This window comes from Oratosquilla oratoria, chromosome 33 (assembly GCF_046742065.1).
Source record: "Oratosquilla oratoria isolate Oo_2021 chromosome 33, ASM4674206v1, whole genome shotgun sequence".
In the NCBI taxonomy this organism is placed as follows: domain Eukaryota; kingdom Metazoa; phylum Arthropoda; class Malacostraca; order Stomatopoda; family Squillidae; genus Oratosquilla; species Oratosquilla oratoria.
Window position 1 is genome coordinate 32,455,396 of NC_134809.1, and position 7,500 is coordinate 32,462,895.

Here is a 7,500-nt window from a genome sequence, read left to right on the forward strand (position 1 = left end):
AAACCACGCATGTACACACATGCAGGCACGCACGTGCACACAGATACACACACACACACAGTCACATACACGCACTCATACACACACGCAAGCACTCAAACACATGCACACACAGAGAGAGAGAAAGAGAGAGAGAGAGAGAGAAAGAGAGAGAGAGAGAGAGAGAGAGAGAGAGAGAGAGAGAGAGAGAGAGAGAGAGAGAGAGAGAGAGAGAGAGAGAGAGAGAGAGAGAGAGAGAGAGAGAGAGAGAGAGAGAGAGAGAGAGAGAGAGAGAGAGAGAGAGAGAGAGAGAGAGAGAGAGAGAGAGAGAGAGAGAGAGAGAGAGAGAGAGAGAGAGAGAGAGAGAGAGAGAGAGAGAGAGAGAGAGAGAGAGAGAGAGAGAGAGAGAGAGGGGGGGGGAGAGAAGTATCTCGTAATACAATTATTCTTGGACAAAAATATAAAGATATTTCCTGAAAGGATCTTTGTTTAGATCGCGTTCTTGACCTTGAACGAAAAATGGTTAAGTCCCAAAGCGAATTGTTTTGCATGACTAAATCCTATCTTAATAGAAGCTCCCGCAGTTTCCATTTCATTTGAATATGTTTTGTTGCTCCAGTAATAACTGAAGCGTATCTGTATGTTTTATATTCACCAAACTCGAGTCCAGTCATTTTTGCTCACTTTAGAACAGAAGAGGGTTTGTCTTAATTTCACAAATTTGACTGTTTAGGACCTTCTCAGAAGAGGCGTTTTCTTTCGTCTTGAAGGTCCCTTAAACGATAAAGATTCATTAACATCACTCAACTATTACAAGTAATGTTGACAGGGTGAAGATGATATTGATTACCATGGCTCTCAGTAATAGAAATATTGACTCTTAGAGCCTCTAAAAGTCGACACGTTCCTCTTGCGTGTTGGTGTTCATTTACTTTTTGCTCGAGTTTCTTCAGCCACTCTCTTGCTGGGTTTAACGATTAAATGTTTATCTTAGCTGCCGCCTGGCGACTTTATTTAGATCAAGGATACTTTCTCTGCAGTGAAAGTTGAAGCAAAGAAATATAACCTATCTTGATTAACCCTATTTTACTTGGTTGATGTAAGCCCCTTTTATTTGTCTTCAAAATATTCTATTTAGCTGATGGTAACCCTTTTCGCAACAAAGGATGTCCACCTTCAGACAAAAAAATAAATAAATAGATCAAAATAAATAAATAAATAAATAAAAAATAAATAAACGAATGAATAAATCACCAATACGGTAACGTAGGAGTGGTTATAAATCTACTCCAAATAACCTCTTCAAATGTTTTTATCCGATTAACACCAAACAATATTCGGAATCGTGCGTGTCCGTAGTTCCCTCAAGTTTGTATATATGCACTAGAGCAGTGGTTCCCAACCTGTGGGTAAATTACCCCCTGGGGGGTAGGTAACAAATTTTCGGGGGTAATGAAGGGCTGACAAAAAAATTGAAAATATAATAAAATAAAATAAAATCAAGAAAACATTACAGTACCCGGCATTAGGATTAAGGTTAACTTAGTACGTATAATTGTAAAACTAAAAAAAAAAAGGTTGGGAACCACTGCACTAGAGACTCTTCGATATTTTAATGCGAGGACTCTTATCGCTAACTCCCGGCACCGTCCTTCGCTTTTGTATACTACTTCTCGGAAGTATCCACCGTCTCCATTATCTGCAACAGAATATCAGTATCCGCCCAAAACCTGCGTCAGCCATTGCTTTACTCTCTGTATTTCCTTAATCGAGATATAACCCTTTCACTGCGCGGGGGTGTGGTCTTTCCCTTGGCTGAATAAAGTCACATGGAGTCATCCAGAACAAATGTAAAAGTCGTGAGTCGCAGCGAAGGGCTTAACCTACCTTGTACTTCACAATCGCTTTACCAAATTTTCGCATTACATGACATATGCTGACACCCTCCAGGCGGCTCTTTGTTCAAGATGCCGACAGGCGATCCTCTCTCATTACATTCGCCCGCCTAGTTTGCATAGAAAAATAACTTTTCTTTTTCCTCTGCCATTTTCCTTCGCCTCTGCCGCGGTTTAACTCTCCTTCCCCATAATGTTCTTTTGTCGTCTTTGCCGCGCCTATTCTCTCTGACGCCTTTGATAATCTGCCCCGACTGCCCAACTGCAGCGTCCGCCCAAGGGTTTTCTTCTCCTCTTCGTCATCTTCCTAATCCTCCTCCTTTTTCCTCCCTCTTCTTCTTTTTCGAATCTTCCTTTTCCTCCTGCCGCGGCGACTGATGTGTCACCCGTCTATACCTCTACTTCTCGTTCAATCTTTCCTTCTCTGTTTTGCTTCTCCTTGGCGTAACTGACGAGCCGATCGAATTCTTAAATCTCTCAAAACCATATATAATTAAAAAAGTAAACTTGTTAACTACTCTCCCTGACAAACACACACAAGATTCCAGTAACATGACCGACAACACACAGCGTCCTCACTAAGTAGACGTCCCTAAAAAGGTGTGGCAGAAGGACCCACATCACCTGGTTCCGCTAAAGAATGCGATCCTTCTTAAAACCGTACTCTTCTCGTTGTGTTTCCTCAATGATCGATCCCATTACTCGACTGGTGGGTTGTATCACTTGCCAGTTCAGTATCACTTCCCTGCTAACTTTCATTGTCGGTTCTTTAGTCTTATCACGGAGACACGGGCCGGGTCTGACTGCATTATCCTATTAATTGAGCACTGGGCTTCATTATTTGATTCCTTTGCTTCAGACACTGACGAAGTGGCCTTATCATCTGATTGCTTGGCTTTGTGGTTTGATTCATTTGTAGAATTACCACGTGGCTTCGTTTTAGATTTTAGGTGTTTATCTTATTTATATATTTATTTATTTATTCATTTATTCATTTATTTATTGGTTAAATGGGAATACGGTTTTCTTGAGGAATTTTAGTCTCTAATCGTTTTAGAATTTAGGTGTTTATCTTATTTATATATCTATTTACTTATTTATTTATTTATTCATTCATTTATTTATTTATTGGTTAAATGGGAATACGGTTTTCTTGAGGAATTTTAGTCTCTAATCGGTGTATCAACACTCATTTTTCCTTTTGTCCTAATTGGTATCTATTGACAATACTGAAATAGTTTCATTAACAAATGACCGTCCAGGTTGATATGAAATGAGCAAGAGAGACGTCTAGAGAATTTTTGGTCGATACTGAAGGCGTGGGAGAGGTCACGGCTATCATTAGTGGAAGCAATGGCGATATCATTACTGCCAATAATCGTTGACCATGTTTAGGACTACAGGGTAATCTATGGCCCACTTAGATATTTTGTCCTGGCTAATTCCAGACAATTTCATCTTGCTCAGGGAAACCTCTGTTCTAAAAGAAATTAAAGCGTTATTTGCTAACCGGCCTAGCGCAGGTAGTTTTCCTTCTTCAGCGTCCCTTTTCTTTTCTTTTCTCTTTCGTTGCTGATAATCAACAATTGTATCTTTGGGAACAATACCGCATCGATGTGATGAGTCATATTGATGGTGACGGAGGGAATTAACAGAAAGAAAGGACATAAAAGTGATCAGCACTCTTCTCTGAGTGGAGATTTGTCTCTAATCATAAAAGAACGATAAGTGACTTTGGTCCACTGGGGAGTCACTAGTCCTTAAATCATCACACACACAAACGCACGCACACAACCACACACGTACACACATACACACGTACGCACGCACACATACATATACACTTCACCTACAAGCTGTGTGTGTGTGTGTGTGTGTGTGTGTGTGTGTGTGTGTGTGTGTGTGTGTGTGTGTGTGTGTGTGTGTGTGTGTGTGTGTGTGTGTGTGTGTGTGTGTGTGTGTGTGTGTGTGTGTGTGTTTTCTCATGTGTACCCGCATGGATGTGCATGAGCTTTTATAAATAGACAATATCCCATATAGGACTATTTTCCTCTAACAACCATAATCCCTGGCCTGATATTTCTTCTTGATTTTGAAAATAAACGTTACAAAAGGTAATTATGTACATAATACTAATATTCTGGCTGTTATTAGTTTTATTTATTACTTATTTTTTGTGGAATTTTCATTACTCTCGTCTATCAGACATCTCCCTCCTGATCCTCATTTCTTTACAATTTAATCTGTCAACATTTCTGCTTCCGTCCCTTCCTCTTTCTTATTGCCTTTGAGGTCTCCCCTTTCAGATCTCCCCTTTCTCGTCCATCAGCAAATCCTCAGCCTTGGTCTACTTGACCTTCTATCTTTTCTTGTGTGCTGTTCCCCTCCTACCGAGTGCTCGGCGTCTAGTGCCCGTCCCCTCAATAGAGTGCACCGCACCCATCCCCGTTTGACGATTTCTCTATTGCGCTTTCAACCTTCGGCTTCTTTTTCCCCCAAAACTTGCTATACACCTTCTCCTGTTTTATTTGGTCTATTCTTTACAACCTCTTACTATGTCCTCTGTCAGTCTAATCAACTTAATCATTATACTGTTCTCTGATTTGCTTCGACTTGTCTCTCTCAGTATCTCGGCGTGACTTGATCCTCTTGTACATCGTCTCTGTTCTGTCTTGAAGACCATCCTCCCATTCCCTAACCGACATCCTTCCACCTGCTTGTACCTCGACGTCTTTCCTCCTGCAGCGCCTCCTCTTCCCCCTCATTCCCGTGCCCAAAAAGTGAGTGATTGCGTCATAGCTAATAAGCCATATATCACGATCAAAGACTCCTCAACCAATCCCCTTAGTGTCTTTCGAGCCTGTGCGGAGAACCCTCGAGGCAGGCTCAGCCCCTTATTCACGAATTAAGTTCTGCTATAATATAGATATATGTCAAGACTGCCGGTATTTTGACGTTTAGATTATCTTCTCGAGGCAGAAAGGGAGGAAAGTGGGAGGGAATAGATAAGCGAGTGATGGATTTGGAAAAAAAAATCTTTGTGGCGAAACTTGAACATTCGAACGAAGGTATGTGTGATATCTTTAGCAACAATTTTAGTTCTGTATACGTGAATGGAACACTTCAAAGCGAGATATATTTTGAGTAATGTGTTATGTTAACAGAAAACGTACTCAATTTTATAAAACCACAGAAGACATTGGAAGATGCATAAGAAAACTCAAAATCAACAGAGCATCAGTATTCGACGGCAGGAGGCATCCTTGTAGCCACTTGTTAGCAAACAGTTGTTTGCGTAGAGACAACTTGTCTGATATAGGTGTAGAGGACAGAGGATCAGGTGCTGAGGATGTGGATGTAGATGGATGGGAGAGAGCTGCTGGAGGGAGTACTAGTGGTGGTGGCGGAGGTGGTGATAACAAAGTTGATGCTGGGGTTCTTTCTTTCTCCCCTTGAGTTGCTAATGTAGACGTTCTTATCTTCTGCAAGTGTGCCTTTTGTGTGTGCATGGCTAATATCTTCAAATATCTCTTCACTGACAAATAGATGCGAATTTCACACGGCAAATTAGTGAATGTGGCAAGCTAACGTGTACATGTCCTTTACTTTGTAAGGCTCAGGCCACTGCCAGTCGTGCAGGCTGAACTTCCTCACACCACATACTCACGTGCATGCCGGACGTAAGAGAAAACTTTATGAGTGCATCAAACGCAAAAAATAGAGTAAAATATGGTCAAAACGTATGTAAACAATGGTCGTGCGCAGCATGTGGCTGCCGGGGGGAGGGAGGGTAGGCCCTTTAAACCCTTTAAAAATGGCGGTACGATAAAAACACTTTACCAGCATCTAGAGCAAGATCCCTACTATGTATTTATGCAATAAAAAAAAATCGAATTTTTCCTAAACCTTAATAACAGGAAAAATAATGAAGAACAACTGTGCAATGTAGAACAGCCAGCACAGCTTCAAATATCAACGTTGTTGCGCGAATAACCTTGAATTTTACAACATAATATCAAACTACGACAAAAGGAATCGTGTAGATTTAATGTATCTGGAGTTTGAAAAAGCTATTGATACCCTCCTACACGAAAGACTACTAACCAAACTCACCTCCCACGGAATAATAGTTAATTTGCTAAGCTGGATTAGAAACTGGTTGAACAATCGTAAACAGCAAGTTGTTCTGAATGGCAGAACTCTCTGGAAAGATGTTACAAGTGGAGTTCCTCAGGGTTTCGTTTTAAGACCATTTCTATTCATAGTATGTATCAATGGCACTGACTGTGGAATTGAATTTACTTCCTCCAGTTTCACTGATGATACTAAACACTGCGGAATAGCAAATTATCACTCTGATCAACTGGTTATTCAAGGATATTTAGATAAACTAGAGCAAGTCTCAAAAGTGGCTAATGATATTTGACCTAAGTATACATAGGTAAAAAAATACTAAACACGACTACAAATTATTAAGAAAAATCTAACCAAGTGGCAAATAAAACGAATCTTTGTGTAATTATCAGTAACAAAGTTAAAACTCCTAAGCACTCTAGATCATTTACAGGAAAGGCAAATAGAACACTGGGATTGGTAGACCGATTTTTTTTATTTCAAAGGCTCAGCTGTCACCAACCGAATTATGGAAGTCACTGCTTCTGGAATATGCTGTTTCTGTATGGTTCTCAAATCACATGGAAGACATTCATGAATCGAAAAGAATACAGCGGTGAATCATAAACCTTATGCCAAATATAACAAAGCATACAAAAATAGCCTGCAATATTTGAACTTGCAACAGAGACTTATGGGGGTGGGGGACTGAATATATAAATCTTTAGGATTCTAAAGAGAATTGATAACAGTAATATTGAATATATTTTTCATACTAAATGTTCAAGAAATAATTGACTTAAACTCTCAGGACGTAGATTAAAAAAAAAATTAATGCACTTGGATAAACAAACAAAATATATTATTATAATAATCTATTTTATATGTAAATATCTATTTCCTTATTTGTGTAGTTATTCGATTATCTATTAATTCATCTATTCATGTATTTATTTATTCATTTGTTAACTTATTGATTTATCTACAATTCACTGATTTATCGATTTATTTACTTATTTTTTATCTACTTATTTATCTATTATTTATTCAATGTTATGGACCGAAAGGTCTCCTGTTAACAAGCTTCATCATTACAACTCATTGTAAAAAGGAGCAGCAAGAAATAAAGTTTCCTTCCTGTTGTGTAGTAAGCATGTATGGTCGTGCCCTTTACGTTCATGAATACTGTTTGGTTCACTTCTTCCTTCTGTTTACTGTATTCATTTATCCACGCAGGTATTCACTTATTCACTGTAACCGTTCTTGTATAAAGTCTTATTCGCAACTACATAAAGACACCATGTTCAAGGCTTCCGATGAAGCTTGTGTAATGTTTCATAAAAATATTACATATGCAACATGCAACCTGATGACAAAAGATTGAAATAAGTCGTCACGCACGCATGCACGCACTCACGCACACACAAACACTTACACACAAATGCACGTATGTATAATTTTTTACATATATACACATTCAGGCATAAACATATACATACTGGCACAAACACGC